Below are 17,188 nucleotides of genomic sequence, written 5' to 3'. Positions count from 1 at the left end.
TAGTCTGATAGATATTCATTATGCTCTATGTTTTTTAGCATTCAGGAGAAATAATGTTTCTCCTGAATGCTCTTATTTAATGAAAAACAATTAAACAATCAGTAATAATTTGGGACACATTTATAAAGTGATGTTAAAACAATGCCACTTAACACCATGTAAAATCACACATCTGTAAAGCTGGGCAATGATTTTTTTTAAATTGTTTTCAGATACATATAAACTTAATTGATAGTGTGCCATTTGTCACATACTGGTAAATTATGATTTTTCAATGTAATTGTAATATACCTACAGTATAGTGAGCTAAAATATTTTAAAGTTTGACCATCTTTAGCCTAGGTTTTTAAGAATTCTTGTAAATTCTTTTAAAATAATAGTAAAATAGGTATAGGATTAGCTGTTGTAACAACCATGCTTATAAACCTCTGACAAACCATTCTGAGCATAAAATATTTCATAGACAACCCCATGCAAAATGCCTACATCCAAAGTTCCTTCTTAAAATAAACTTTTCAAAACTGTATTTTTGTGACAGAAAACAGTTGAAAGAGATAGAAGATTAAATTTTGGAAGTATTATCTCTGTCACAAGGAAACATCTTGGAGAACGAGAGAGCTATTGACATTCTTTCCTCCAGCAAGAAGTTATCCCAGGAGATTCACGAGAAGCAAGAAATAACATCTAAAACGGAAAAACAAATTGATGAAACCAGAGATGGATACAGACCTGTTAGTAGCTGGGTGCACTGTTAGTATATAAATGAAAGCATGATTTTTTAAAATAAATTAGCATAAAATTCCATGCTTTCTGCTTATTATAATTCATTGAGAATATCATCAATGGAAGAGTTACTACTTTGTCTTTGATTAAAGGAGCAGTATCACATCATGAATTATTATTAGTAAAGTATAGCTTGAGTGTTGTTGATGACAGTTATTTGGCTATTCTGTTGTATGGATAATTAAAATTCTTTCATTGATATCAAACAAGTCAATGTATAAGTATGCATTATTATTTTCTAGTTTCATAGATCTTCATGAAAAAATAGCATATGTTAATCTTGCTAGTAAGTCAAGAAACCAATTCAGCCTTTTTAAATCATACATGCATTTCTGATTTCCAGTATAAGTATTGCTTTCCTCAACTTAATATGCATCATATGTCCTTTGAGAAGGCACATATTAATATTAGAAATCTCAGTATTGGATATCAATAAAAGAAGCCAGAGGCACATGAAAGGTTTACACTTTCACTACTAAGCAGACAAGTAGGCATAAATGCTGCCTCATGGCTGCCAGACATGATAGGGAATTAAGAAGGTATCAAAGTAAAGTGAATAAAGAGAAGGTGAAGGTAGTGCAGCAAATCTTAGTTATGTATAGTTTTTTTCATATGAAGGGATTATGTTGTGATTTTTATGGTGTAGTTTTAATTTCTAAATTTCACTGTTTACATCACAGATAATTCACTCTACCATATAAAATGTTATTCCTAAAGCCACAAATGTGTTTTTTTTATGTAATAGTGGTGTATAGGCAGCCATCTCAGGTCATTGTGCCTGACCCTGTGCTTTCAGAAAAAGGCAGCACTTCACAATGGAACTGATTTTGTTTCTCCTACTTAACTGGAGGATTCAGAGTGGGACTTGGATTTTTACTGTTGAATGTTATTCTCATATCTACCACTAGGTGGGACATGGGAAATTTTTAGCAATGCAGGTGTCATGGTAATGTTATCTTGTTACCTTTCTATTGTTCTGTTGATGGACTGCTGGGTGGGAAAGGAGGGGGAAGATATCACTACAACTACTGCAGTGCAGCAGTAAAGAATGAAGTTTATCAGAGCAAAAGTCACAGAGTAAAGAGTAAAGTTTATCAGAGCAAAAGTCACATGACTGAGGGCACCTTGGAAACTAAGAACATATTTAGCCTCATGTCAGATTTTAAACTTAAATATGAAATACTGTATGTTTGCTTTTTTAAATAATGGATTTCAGTGCAGAACTTTGCTGGAGAAGCACTATTAACTGGGGTGTTTTGAAAAAAAAACCGTGTTTTTCTATGACAGAATCCCTTTAAATCTTTAAAGCTGTTTAGAAAAAAACTTTCCTAGATGACAAGTGAAGGTACAGTTTAGATTGTAAGCTTTATAGTCGGGAATGACCTTCCTCATCCACATCACTTAGCACCTAATCTTTGAGCAAGTTGTATATATATTTATATATTTTTTTTAAAGTAGCTCTATAACAAACATAGGCGCAGCAAATATGCATTCATTAATTGTTCTTCATCTTTCCATTGGTGTATGCATGGTGCTCTGCAAATCCCAATTGATATCTATGTACTATGGATATCAGTTCGGATACTGTTCAGGTTATAAAATGTTATCTGCTGAACATGTTTGCCAGTTGAGCATCTTTTCTGGCAGCCATACTGTCTGTGGCGCCTCATACTGTATGCTCTTCATCTGGTCAGATTGGTGTGGCTGCTTTTAATCACAAATTCAGGCTAGTGAGTTTCCTTATCCATTCACAAAATTACTTTGTCTCTGTTTGGCAACGTTATGATTATAAACATGTAACTAAAAACACTTGTTTTGAAAAGGTACACACTTGCACAGAATAAGTTATTGATAGAGCAACGAGCCAGTGAATATGCATTGATAAGTTCCCTCTTTTATGCAGGCAATAGTATTTTACTCATCACAGCTTGGACAACTATGAAACCTTGGTGTGCAAGCCTCAGTAAATACAAGTGCATTCATATTCTCATTTTGTGCTCAGTGCATTATGATCTTTTAAATGTTTTAACTCTTAAATCTATTTGTGCAACAATGTGTTATATATTTATATTATTACCTTTTCAACACAGCTTAAAGTAGACATATTGGGCCAGATTCAATTCAATGAGAAAAAGTTATATGGTTTATCAAGTGAAAACTCATGGACAAAATTATATTCGAGGAGGAAAAATTTTTCTCCTTATTCAGTTCCAGTTTATTCTCATAAAATTTTCATGTGATAAGAAGTGAGATAAGTTTACCTGAATCGAACTGCATCTTAAATAGAATTTTGTCCATGATAAACCTTTTTCTCACTGATTTGAATCCAGCCGGTTGTGTGAAGAACACAAATGTGCCAGTGCATTATACTGTTTTAAATATAGAAGGAAAGTGCCAAAAAAGGAGTGTTGTGGGCCTATTTATTGAATACTTCAGCTAAAACCCTATTAATCCTGCCCATCTGTTTCACTTCCTGCTGCCTCCTTTTCCAGGCTGCGCAGGGGAGCTGGTGGCACTCAGAACATGGCATTGTGGGATAGGAACCAATCAGCAGCTAGGATGACCTGATAGGGAACTGAAGCCTGTCTGCTTGTGTGACTGCAAAGCTGTGATTGGCTGTTCCCCTCCTACTATGCTTCTGTCAGGGACATTAGGACTCACCCACCCCTCATTTAAAACACATACAGGGATCATAGCAGATATAGCAGAAGGAAGCTTCAATAAAGGGTTATTTTTTAAAGAAAATATTATTTTTAGTCTAAAGTGAAGCCAGCATCATATCTTATTCAAATTGTCTACACGATGGGGATTTTTGAGTTTACTTACCTTGAAGCTTTTATATATGCATTTAGAGCTTTTATACAGTAGCTGTTTTATTCAATTTATATAATTATCTCACATGAAATAGCCAAGTCATAAGACCTCTCCACTTCTAGAAATATAAAAGCATAGCAAATACTGTAGATAATCACAGCATCCTTGAAGTGTATAGTTACTTATTGTATAATAAACTCATTGTATTAAGGTAAATACAATATTTGCTATGAGGTAATGAATAATAATAATAAAATGTATGAAAAAATACACTTTTGTCCTAAAATTATCATCAGCAGCAGGTTTTCATATAAATTGACTCACCTGAAGCTCAGTTAATACAGTAGACAAACATTTTTCATCTTAAATCCCACTGTGTTGGAATAATCTGTTCTCAAATTCCAGATTTCAGAAAATAAATAACATTTGTCAAAACACCGACACGCTCAATTATTCTCCAAAACTCCATTTTCTAAAACTAAAACTCATCCTAAAGGCATAAACATTTTTAAAGCTTTCAAAGCTTGTTTATGCTTCTACAAAAACACAAGATATTGCCTTGCATTGCGTGTGCGCTAATATAATATTCAAAATTACGCTGTTTTTATATTTGTGCTCTTCCAAATGTGAGTATTTTCTACAGTAGATCTGCTCTAGGGTTCTGTTTATTGTTAAAAGTGTATAATTTCCAGAAATACTGTAAACCTGTCAAAAGTATGTGTGCAGTGGATCTATAGCGTTTAGCTGCTTATGCAGTTAATTTTAAGATAAAGCTCCATTTTGCCTGTAGACCTTATTTTTCAATTTTAAATATTAAAAAAATAGCGAGTTTTTTGCAATAAAAGATATGTGAATGAGAAATGATTATCTTGACAGCTAACTCTAAGTTTGATTGCAAGTGGACACTTGTAATTGATTTGGTTTGAATTAAATTGTAAATCACCTTAAATTGTCTTTGAATCAATTTCATTTTACAAAATCATGTGTTTTCCATGGGAGCATCTGATTCATATCAAATCAATATCCAGCATATGTATTGGATCCTTCAGCTCCTAGCTCTGGTGTCATTTGAATTCAGCCAACAAGAAGGAATCCTAGTAATAAAACCCAGCTCCTTCAATTTCTATTTTCCTTGAATAACCTATAGTCTAATGCTCACACTGAATTGAGCATTTAATGATAAGCCCCAACAACAGGTCTATGGTTAGGATCTGATCAACAACCACCCTGGCTGTGCTTCAAAACCTACTGGGCAAGCTGTAGCCAATAGGTTATTCTAAGAAAATTGGGCTTCCTGTTTGTATTCTTTTTTCTTTTCCAACTTTTTTATGACTATGCGAAATATGAAAGCAGAAAAATTAGTACAGTTTTTTTAAAAAAAAAATTAGAATTTTAAGAAGGTGCTTGCGATGGGACATGATTACACTTTACAAGTACATTAGAGGAAATTATAGACAAATAGCAGGGGACCTTTTTACCCATAAAGAGGATCACCGTACCAGAGGGCACACCCCTTTAGACTAGAAGATTCTTCACAGTGAGGACAGTGAGGTTGTGGAATGCACTGCCGGGTGATGTTGTGATGGCTGATTCAGTTATTGCCAGGATGGCTTGGATGATTTTTTGGACAGACATAATATCAAAGGCTATTGTGATACTAAACTCTATAGTTAGTATAGGTATGTGTATATATAATTTATGTGAAGGTATGGAAGGGTGTGTGTATGGATGCTGGGTTTTCATTTGAAGGGGTTGAACTTGATGGACTTTGTCTTTTTTCAAAATTATTTAACTATGCAACCATGTAACTATGTAACCTAAATTCTAATTTTCTAATGCTACTCTTTTTGACTGAATTATGTGTACTTTTTTTCTGGCAAAAACAAGTATTTTTAAATTTGATAATGGTGGAATATCTGTATAACCTTTGAGAACACCACAGCATCACAGCAAAATGTTTTAGGAATTCTGTCTTCTGTTTCAGTGGTAGCTAACATGCCTTAAACAGATACTGGTGCTTTTCAGGTTTTACAGGAATTAGTATCTCTTAAATAACATTGCAAATGCTATTCTTCTTGTTTCAATCAAAATAATTGCCTCTGATTAGCCTTTCCCACCATAAATAGCCGGGCATAGGTATTAGTGCTATTATTAATGGCAGTTATAACTATATTTAATTCCTGCGACCCCCCCCCCTTTCCTACCTTCATCCTATTTCTATTCTGTAATTGTTTATAATAAGCCAAGATGCCCAATATATGTAGCAGTAATACAACAATGGAACATTTTTAGAAACTAGTATGACAAATTGGTATTACTAAAAGGAATACACTTAATACTGTTATTGGGCAAATGATCATTTTGCAAAAAAGTTAAAAACTATTTATTAGATATTATAATAGAAAAGATCCCTTCACTGTCTTTGATACCTTAGTTTAGCCATTTCCGCAGTAGGTAAAATTATATAATACCAACATGTGTATACTGTATATGGCTAGTGGTTACTGTGTCTAGAAGAATAGTATTCATGAGAATTTAAATCTGGTCAAAGTCATTTTCTCAATATAAAATGGGATTATGTTAGTAATTTGAAATACTATGTATTTTATTCTGACATGTGTTTGCTTTAGATTTTTAACATCTATTTTTTTATGTTCTTTTTTTCATCATTAGGTTGCCAACTACTCTAGAGTAATATTCTTTGGCTTGGTTCATTAATCTACATATTAATGCCATCAAGAAAAGTGAATCCTCCAGCAATCTCCATGTAATGATAACAAACCTTAATGACTACTTAACAAATAGGTATGGCTAACCTGATCCAGTAAATTCACATGTACAATGCTATAATCTATGATAATGTAGGGACCTCGCAGGGTTAATTTCCGCTTCAGTCGGAGCCTCATGGCTGAGATACAGGGTTTCCTAAGGGGCAGAGCCCTTGTGATTGGTGCAGCATGGCTGATCCCAAAGGCAGCCACAAGGTGTCGCTGTGCAACAATATAAAAAGAGAATGCCATGTGCTCACAGCCATTACAGTTTTACAGTTTTGCTGCTGAACCTTGCTTCACTGTGGAGATAGTGAATCCTATCCGGCAAAATGTAGGCAAAAAGGGAGTTCGATAGGCCTGCCAAAGCTGGGCAGGATCCTCCAGTGCCTGAAAGCTCAACTAAGAAGTTTTGGAGTTTGGATCGCCGGATTTTCATGTTCACGCTATGGAGAGTGTTGAGAGCTGAAGTTCAGCAATGGATGTCGGGAGAGCTCATGCTATAGACAGCGTTGGGAACAAATACCCGAAGAATTCAAGCTTTGTTATGTGCTCAACTGGGAGAGTCTGGAGCCTATAAAGAGATCATCGCTGTGAATGCCTGTCAGCTCTGTGTGAGACTACCCATCTGTGTGACTCCTTTGAGGTGAGTGTTACCTGAGGGAAGGGTAGGAAAGAATAAGGATCCAGTGATCTCCTGGAGAAACAGGCTGTTTGTGTGCCTGCCACGTAGGAGCAGCACATTGTACTCTTTGGGGAAAGGGAATTAAGACTCTTGTCTGACAAAGGAGTTACGGGACTTTGCCTGGCAAGGAGGGCCAGTATCTTGGACTGTATATATTTCCGAGGGAATGGGTAATGAGAAATGTAAATGTGTTTACTTGACCTTTAATGTTATATAATGACATTTGTTACACAGAATAAAGTTTGTAAGTGGATGTTTTTTCCTAATGGGCCAACCACAGGTTTATTCCAGGATCCCATTAGGTGGAGGCACTGCCAGAGAGGAGTTTCCCAGTACCTTTCACTTAGCAAAGGGGACTCATGACCTGCATTGGTAAGAATTATGTGATGTACAACCTTGGCACCAGGGGATTGGCCAAGGATGGGTTAGAATAAGAATGCCAAAGGCTGCTAATCGGTGTATATAACCTACAGAAAATATTGGCTTTGCAATTCCCTCTTTTATCTGTCAGTGTTCTTTCTTTCATAAGTATAAGACAGTTAGATTGTATCTCCTCTTCCTGTTCTCTGTACCAATAGTTTACTGCCAAGGATGAACATATTTTTTTCCTGTTGTTTCATGCGTAAAAATATCTAATGAGAGAAACTGTTCCCATGGACACAGCGTTCTTTCCAGCAGGGTTTCTCTTGTCTAAAGGGAAAAACCAGGTATTGATGGCAATTGCTCACCATCTCTTAAAGTACGTAAATAAACCTAAAATATCTTCATCTGAAATAGTTTACATGAATCAGCCTTTACTGAAAGGCCTTACATGGTATTGAAATTTTGACTGCATACAATACATAAGTGGTTGTGTATTTATCACAGAAACATGAATATAGTCCATTTCAGACTCTTGGTCATCACTGTGATGTGAAACATAATTTCAAAGCATTATTGTGCTGTGGAACCCCAGAGTTAGGATTGAGACAGAATTCAGGAAGCTGTAGCAAAGTATGTGGGGGGGGGGGTCACCCCTTCCTAATAATTCAGGGCAAACTGTGTTTATACCTGCTGTAGCAACGATATGAATTAATGTACCATGTATTATTTCCTAGCCTGTGCTGGCAGTAACTGCTGTGTAGTGGCATGGAACCTGCATTATCATGATTACAATGGAAGAGTAAAAAGTGGTTTTTTTTCATATGTTTTTCAGCTATGTATTTACATTCATATTATAAACACATCCAAGGTGCAGCAAAAAAAAGAGTATCTGTATATATATATATATATATATATATATATATATATATATATATATATATATATATATATATATATATATATATATATATATATATACAGAAGGAGGGAAATATGCTGCTGGAGTATTTACATCTCCATATACTCCATATACTCTGATACAGTAGTGGAACTACTCCTTTGCTTAGAACAACATGTCTAGGGTGTCCAGCAGTGATGCACCCTTTACAGTTAATTTTTTCTTCAAATGTAAAAACATAATAGCAAACATGTACCAAGGACCAAGAAGTCCCTTTGTTTAGTATGGAAATGTCAATCCATTGTGAGATGGTGAACCCAAGGTCTCTATTACATTTACAGAATAAATTATGATTTTTCAGCCAACAGAAAGAACTACTTGATCTTAGCTTTTGACATTTTACATTTTTTTTACTACAGAATAAATTAATAAAAAAAAACAATACATCTTTGTATGTGGTTTTTCAGTATATATGAGCATGTTTGCCGTTTGCCGTTTGAGAAGCACAAACTTCATTATTACTCTGTGTGGGTTTACAGAAGAACAGAGGCTTAGTAAATGATAATGAGTGGTATTTCCTTCTAACTGGTGGAGATGCATTGGAGATCCCAAGAACCAATCCTGACCCTTCATGGCTGAAAGATAAATCTCCTGGGGAGAAATCCTAAGACTTTCAACATTACCTCTGTTTACTGTTTTGGATCATTATATCTACTCAAATGTGTGTAACCAATCCTATTTGGATACTTTAATAGTTTAATGATTTAATAGAATTAAGGTATAGAAAGATCCCTTTTCTGGAGAACACCAGGTCCCAAGCATTCCAGATAATATATCCTATACCTGTATAAGTAAGAAAAGAAAGCTGATTTTAAAAATAATTAGTATTTTTGTATTTCTAAATATGCAAAATAGTTTTGTATTACTTGAGGATGATGTGATTTCTAAAAGTTAGAACAGGTTTAGTAATACATTTGAAAACAATTGCAAATTGAATCAGGGTTGAACTACTGTCGAGATTATAGAATAATGTTTAGAATAATAATCCTGGATATAAAAAGGTAGACAGCTGTATGTGTCCTAATAATATCAATGAGTAATGCTATGCCTTTGATTAGTATATTGATGTGCTACGAATGTTGTTATGCCAAACTGTAAATAGACCTAGGTCAATCTATGATTTTGGTAGCTTTCTTAAAGAGAAAAAAAAATCTGTAGCTTAAAATAATAGTTACATTGCAGTTCTTATGGCAATGAGAAACATAAATAAAACTGAAACCACGTATATATGATTGTATCATGTTTCATGCTGTCTTGTTTCATAACATTCAAACTTTTTTCTGGCAATGACAATTCTGTTATGCTCCACCAGCATCCTGCACTGAAACCAGTTTTTCAAAAGAATTAACAGATTTTTTAATATTTAATTTTGAAATCTGACATGGGGCTAGACATGTTAGCTTCCCAGGTGCCCTCAGTCATGTGACTTGTGCTCTGATAAACTTCAGTCACTTTACTGCTGCACTTCAAGCTGGAGGGCTATCACCCCCCACCCCCATTTACCCCCCAACAGAACAATGGGACAGTAACCAGATAGCAGCTCCTGACACATGATAACAGCTCCCTGGTAGATATGAGAATAGCACTCAATACTAAAAACCCAAGTCCCACTGCGACTCCTCCGGTTACATTGAGTAGGAGAAACAATAGCTTATCTGAAAACACAATAGAACTGAAAGCATTTTATATATTTTACAGTGCATTATTTGTAATGTAAACATTGTAATTAGGGATGAGTGAAATATTTAGCCTTCTTTCTCTGAGAAAAAACAACCATAGATGCTAATGAATAGTAACAAAAATGTTGCAAGGTTTGAAAAATTGTCGTGCAAAAACACCCATTGACTTCAATGAGTTTGCCAGATTTTTTGCAAAGTGAAATGGGTCAGATCCTAAATTATCTGAGCATCGAATATTTACATTCTGTTCTTTTCTTGAAAGCTAGACAGATTTGATTCGCTTTTATATTTTTTTTAGCAGTCACATAAAATCCCCTTTCATGCAGAGATACTGATGGCAAAAGCCAGCTAGCTTAGAAATGCTCTGCTGGAGACACAGTCGGACTTATGGAATTGAATAGTTTAGAAATAAATGGCAATTACTTAATGTTTCATTGAATTATAGATTTTAGATGACTGTTTAATAAGGGTGAAACACTTAACACAGTTACTATTGAATTGTTAAATCAAAAAGCTAAAATTCTGAGGTGGTTAATCCGTGCCAGGACAGATTTTCCTCTTGTCTATGTGCAGCTTTTTCAAGTATGTCTAGACTGTAATTTCTCTAAGAGATCATGTGGCTATTTGGTGAAACAAACCAGTAATAAAACTTATTTCCAGTAATATTTTGTTTGTGAAGTTATGTGGTTTCATTGATGATAGGTTTGTCTGTAGCAATAGCTACTGTTAAAATTTAAATAATATTTTATTCATGAATTCTAAGACCAAAAAAGCTTAGCTACAGCACTTCATATTTACACATGGTAAATATAGTACCTTGGGCTAATTGCTACAGAACTAAATTATAATTGGCTGCAACATGCAAAGAATTTTACAAAATTGGACAACAAAAAAAAATTAACAACAAAAGCCTGGTCATGCTTGTGCTATAAACTTTGTAAACCATTCAGTGCTGTCTCTCTTTAAATTCAGTCTAAGGAATCACTTATGAGCTCAGAGAAACAAAATTGTGTCAGTAAGAATTCATAAGGATGCTTGAGTCCTATTTCAAAATTCAAAAAAAGCTCTAGGTCATACAGGTACTTCTTTTGCATGTTATGCCTAAAGGACAATGCTAGCAGAACCATTCATGAAGCATGATATGGCACACCACTTCTATGCCCTCATGCCTTGCACTGAATTTACCAAATAAAAACAAGTATGGATGAGTTAGAAACAAGCTGAATTGCAAAGCAAATTTTGCTGCAAGCACACTTATGTTCTTATGCTGGATAAGAATGTTGGATTGTAGTTAATAAACATGGCCAATCACATGGATGTTTTGTATTTTGCTCATTGTAAATTTGCGTTTAAAGGTGTGACTGATCCGCTGACATTACCACGTTGTATTCATTGATTATTTTCGAGTCTCAGGAGAGAGTGTATAGTTGGGAGAAGTGCTCTTTCATATTGATTGTCTACAACAGAACACTTCCCTTACCATCCTGCTCTAGAAAGCTCTGATATTGTCAATATAAGAATTTGAAGAAATATTATTCAAAGTGTTTGACTTCAAGAATAAAGGCTGTTGAGTGAAATCCTAGATAGCTTTTAGATGCAATAGTTTAGGCAGGACATGATAAATGTGGATTTGTTTTGATTGCTTTTGATCCATTGAAGGGGCAAATACGTGCTGCACAGTGTAAATTACATGCAAAGAGAAATTAAATTCATTCTCCATTAGCCAGTGAGGCTGTGAAGATAAATGAAGAACAATGTTGCTGGGAAATAATTAAGTAAATAGAAAAACAAGTAGTTAACTAAATTAGTAAAAAAAACTTGTGTTTTAAGGTGAAGAAAGGTTGTACTTGGGACCAAAATATATAGTGTAGGTAGGTATTTTCAGACAATTTCTTGCACCTGCTGGAGGCAGTTTAATATAATCCTGGTTGTTCTTACTCCAAGGCAGAATGTTGTGACAATATAAGGTAAATAAGGACAATAAAGGAAACCATAGCTAGCTGAAGAGCGTGGCATTTTGAACTGAATTGTCACCCATGAAACATTCCTTTTTTGTTTGGAATCTTATCTTTACATTTTCTTTTTATGACATGGTTTCCTTTATTGTCCCTATTTACCTTAAGGGGTCGCCTTCAGTTGAGTTAAAATTGATTTTTTTTCTCTTCTTAATGTTAAAAAAATCTGTGCAATGTGTTTCTTATTTAATACTACCTAACACTGAATGTGGCTGCTACACCAGGCAAGGTTAAGTAGGCGACTCTAATATCCTATAAAGCTTTTATTTGTAGCTATAATCAATGTAAAAGCCATTTATTTTCCTTTGGTACATTTTTAAAACCCTGTACATTTCATTATTATGTCTGCAAGTTACCTAAAATAATCAATAGAGTAGAAGACAAAAATAAAATGTAAACGATTCTTCCTTTGCACAAGTAATAACCTTTAATCTAATACCAGGTTTAACAGCATTGCAAACACTAATCAAAAACCTCTGAATGAAATCTAAGATTGTTACCATTGTTGAAAAAGATCAGTGATATTTTGAGCCTGATTTACAGTACAAGGCATCATTATTTTTTACTGAGCAGTAACTCTGCTTATTGTTCTGTAAAAAAAAATAACTGCATTAAGACTTAAATTATTTTCTGCAGTGGAAAGATTCATTACAGCTTTGGAGAAGAGTTGCCCGAGTCATTTATTACTTCTTTCAATTAGTCTTTAGGAATGACTTAGAAGAGTGTTAAAGCTCAGTGCTACCAAGGATTCTGCAGCTCAAATATGGTATATGTAATAAAATATATGTTTCAGGTTATGCAAATAATGAATTGCATATGTTGTTTTAATTATTGATCCAACAGCATTGCTGACTAGGTTTTGATTTAGCTTTGAATTTAATTTGACTTTTTGAAAAAAAGGTACACTTATTAATGAGGATAGTGGTTTGGGGTCCATATGCTTTGCATGCAATAAACCGGAACCTCCTATTTACTTCTAAGAGCAGAAAACTGTAATTACAAAAAAATTTAAATCTGAAAATAATACATTTGAAATCATTATAACTCTAGCCAATTAGAAACTCATTTTATTTTAATATATCAACAATGTATACCTTTGATTAAATTAAAACAATGAAAACTATGATTCAATTAAAAATAGTGATTTGAAAACTCATATACTCAGATATGTTTATCAAGTAACAATAAAATAAAGTGATGCAGAGCTGTTATATAATTGTAGGGAACAGCAAACTTTATTGTGCCAGGTAAAACTGAGAATGGGTTAAAGGGGAGATAAACTCAAAAAATGGATGTAAACTTGCATAACACAGTGCATCAAAATCAAAGAAACACTTCACCAACTAACCAGACTAACTGGCACACGCATAAAGGCGTTGGAAACAATGCTATTATTTTAATAGTATATACAGTATAATGTGGCAGAAAGTGAGCTTAATCCTTTCACAGTCAAATATCACACTTCATTACTTGCAAGATAATTTCATGCACACACAAACACGTGTATGTATATACAGGTTTATACTGTACATATATCTGTATATATAAAAACAGGTAGATGCTGGTGCACACAGGGAATTTTTTATTTAAAATGCATCTTTATTGAATCAATAGAATAAAAAAAATGGCTGAATACCTCAAAAGCCTCTAAAAAAATATGACTTTTTGGACAATTTCTAGTGAACGAAAAATCTGAAAACTTCTAAAAGTCTGAAAAACAGTCCAATAAGATCAGTGCAACTCCCATTGTCTTCTACAGCAATTCAACAGCTTTGTCAACAAGGGGTTGTTCAACTTTGAGTTAACTTAGTATGATGTAGAGAGTGATATTTTGAGACAATTTGCAGTTGGTTTTCATTTTTTATTATTTGAAGTTTTTGAGTTATTTAGCTTTTTATTCAGCAGCTCCCCACTTTGCAATTTCAGCAATCTGGTTGCTAGGGTCCAATTTACCTAGTAACCATGCATTGATTTGACAATGGAGCACGTTACCCTCTCTTCTCAATGCCTGTTACAAAAGACCATTCCTCTGCTACTTAGCCCCTAATTGCGGCAGATCATGTGTAATGGTCTTTGGCAGTTATATGGTTAGACCCTAGATTATATTCAGTACTATGTCTAAGAAACTGAATCTCTCTTAACTTTTAAACATTAAGAAAAGATAGAACTATTTTTGGCTAATAGTTGTATACACTGTATTTTATTTGCTTTAAAATATGCAGTTATTTCTATAACAAAGACTAAAAATGGGACTTTAAATAGAGGCTTATCCTGCTATAGTTTCTTTGGCTAACATAGATATTGATATATGCTTGCACTTGCTATATTCTATAGTATAGTGGGTTTGATATATGCTTGCACTGCTATATTCTATAGTATAGTGTGTTTGATATATGCTTGCACTTGCTATATTCTATAGTATAGTGTGTTTGATATATGCTTGCACTTGCTATATGCTATATAGTATAGTGTGTTTGATTTATGCTTGCACTTGCTAGCACCCCACTGTCTCTTAACACTGACTGCAGCATTTGACATGTCCTACTTTTGTAAAACATAAATAATTCTTCCTGTAAAATTCCATCACATGCGTAATGTGGTTAAATTTTGGTTCACAGATGTGCACTCATCAAAATGCTATTTACTGCTATTGCTGGAGCACAATATTTAATGTCTGTGTCTGAATTATATTTCTCCTCTTCCCAGTAAGCATTGCAATGAAATTTAGAAAAATGGGCATTCTTTAAAATATTAGCTGCATATGTCTTATTGTTTTTAGCGCTTTCTGTCAAAGTTCCTGTATGAATGCAATGCTATAGAAATATACCTATTAAATTGGGAGACCAAAAAATGAAAATGTATAGCCATATTTACTATGCATGAACTTATAAATAGCTTAAATAGCATGTAAACTGAAACATTTTACTGTTACCATTTCTTGTAGTACTGTACATTGTATTTGAGATATGTGTGTTTTGCTGAATGGATGCACCACTCCTAACAGCTTTTTATTTGCTCCCCTGGGTATAACTTAGTCTATATTGGGTCCCCAGTTATAGAAGAGAAGCTGTTTCCTTTTCCTGTTTAAAAGTATTGTGCTGGCAGTTCAGTGACCGGCCAGTAGATATTCTATTCTATATTCTATGTTATAAAAGAGGAAGGTCCCATGCACTAATTCTCTTTGGGCTGCACTCTTGCTGGAGAAAGTACAGTGGTGCTCCATAGGGGCTGGAACAAAGGAAGGTACCAGAAAAGTAAATGCAAGAGTAGTTATGTTAAAGTCACTCTAGGAGTGAAAGACAGGATCAGGAGTTATTTAGTGAGCAGCCAGAGTCTCCAACCAGGAAGGTTAGTAATCTGCAGTGACAGGGCCAGGGCAGTTTAGGGACTCAAGTGGTTAGGCTCAGGGATAGAGAGATCCTTGGAACGTGGGAACCCTGTGAGATTAATTTGCAGTGGGGGTTGTGCACCAAAGGCAGGCAATGCTACCTCTGGGGTGAACACTCATCCTGAAGGATGTGAGTATGCAATGGATGATTATTTGTTGGAAGCACTTACTGATGTGTGTGTGACTATAAACAGCACTCACCTAAGAGAGACTGTGAAGACTGTGAGTTGGTGAAACGTACTTTAGGACAAACTTAGTTGTGAATAAAAAAGAGTTACCCTGGGTGTTGCTGTCATTCATTTTCAAAAAATTCTTACCAAGCCTGCCATACGTAAATGAATTTTCACTATATATATATATATATATATATATATATATATATATATATATATATATATATATATATATATATATTAATAAATACCTGTATATTTACCAAATTTGCAAAACAGGAATTATATGCAAATTGCATTTTGACATGGGCTGGGGACTGGAAAATGTTAGTTTCCCAAATAAATGAATACTTAAAAGTTTATAAGCTGCAGTGTTGGTTCTACTTTACTTCAGCATTCAGTGATACAGGGGTTGCATCTGTTTTTGCCAAGTTTTCAAGTCTGTGAAAAAGTATTATTAAACCATAATCATATGTTAACATAACTCAATAAGACAATGACAAAAATTGAATGAGTGTTTTTACCATGATACGGGGAAAAAAAGGTAGGAGAAACGTAGACGTGAAATAATACGCATCACTATTTTCTGAAACCACAAATAGTCAGGATTTTTTATTTAAATACTTGGAATTTATTTTCTTAGTTACTTATTTACTTAGTTATTTATTTACTTAGTTGAAATTTATTGAAAGAAATTTGGTCTATATGCACTGAAATGCAGTTGAATTTATTGTAAGGAATTTGGGTTGAATGCACTGAAGTTATAGTGTTTTTGTGCAAATAAGCAATACAGTAATGAAAGTTTGATGGTTGCAATATGAAACATAATAGTTTGGTTATGGTTTAAGTGAACATAGCAGATTTTTAAACAAATAAATACAACCAATTTAAATGTATTTATCCTGCATTTTTACTATCTTTTTATAACATAAGTGCTTTCTAAAAGAAACTATTTATAATGTGATAAATATGTTAATTTATGCTAATGCAAAGGGTTGGGCCTGCCTGATTCCAGGTACTAACTAGGAGTGAAATGGTAATTTTCTGCTGAGAAGCCTTTACACCTACAATGATTTTTAACTCTAAAGAAAGTTTTAATTTATTTAACATGATTTAAAATGTCTAATGTCCTTTTAATTCTTGATTGACAGAATATAGATTAATAGGACCAAAAATCACAACAAAAGTCTTTCATGTAATTTATGTAAATACTACAGACTTGTCCTGGTTCAGTTCAGTAGTTCATCCACAGCCGCAACATGTTTAAACAATAGCACATACATATTTAAGAATGGATAATCACAATAAATCCTGTTTACATAATCATCATATTATCTTGCTTTCTTTGGCACTTTAGAAGCCTTTCTTTTTCCCAATATAGTCTAAATTTTCCCTAAATATCTTTAAGCTAAAATATATGGAAAAAAACACAAGTTTTAGTAAGTTCAATTAAGTGTTATCCAGCACAACCAGATATAACTGTTAATGAGACATTAAGAAGCTTGCATATTTGATATCATAATAACATAATGATGGCGGTGTACCTTGAAATAGAGAGAGAG

At 34.0% G+C, this 17,188-nt stretch overlaps 1 pseudogene; it reads left to right on the top strand.

The window, feature by feature from the left end:
• The window catches only part of LOC108712383, a 613,424-nt pseudogene that overhangs the window by 558,525 nt on the left and 37,711 nt on the right, over window positions 1-17,188 (top strand).

Source organism: Xenopus laevis, chromosome 3S (genome assembly GCF_017654675.1).
Source record: "Xenopus laevis strain J_2021 chromosome 3S, Xenopus_laevis_v10.1, whole genome shotgun sequence".
Lineage (NCBI taxonomy): Eukaryota > Metazoa > Chordata > Amphibia > Anura > Pipidae > Xenopus > Xenopus laevis.
The sequence above is the reverse complement of the archived record's forward strand: the minus strand, read 5'-3'. Positions and strand labels throughout refer to the sequence as shown.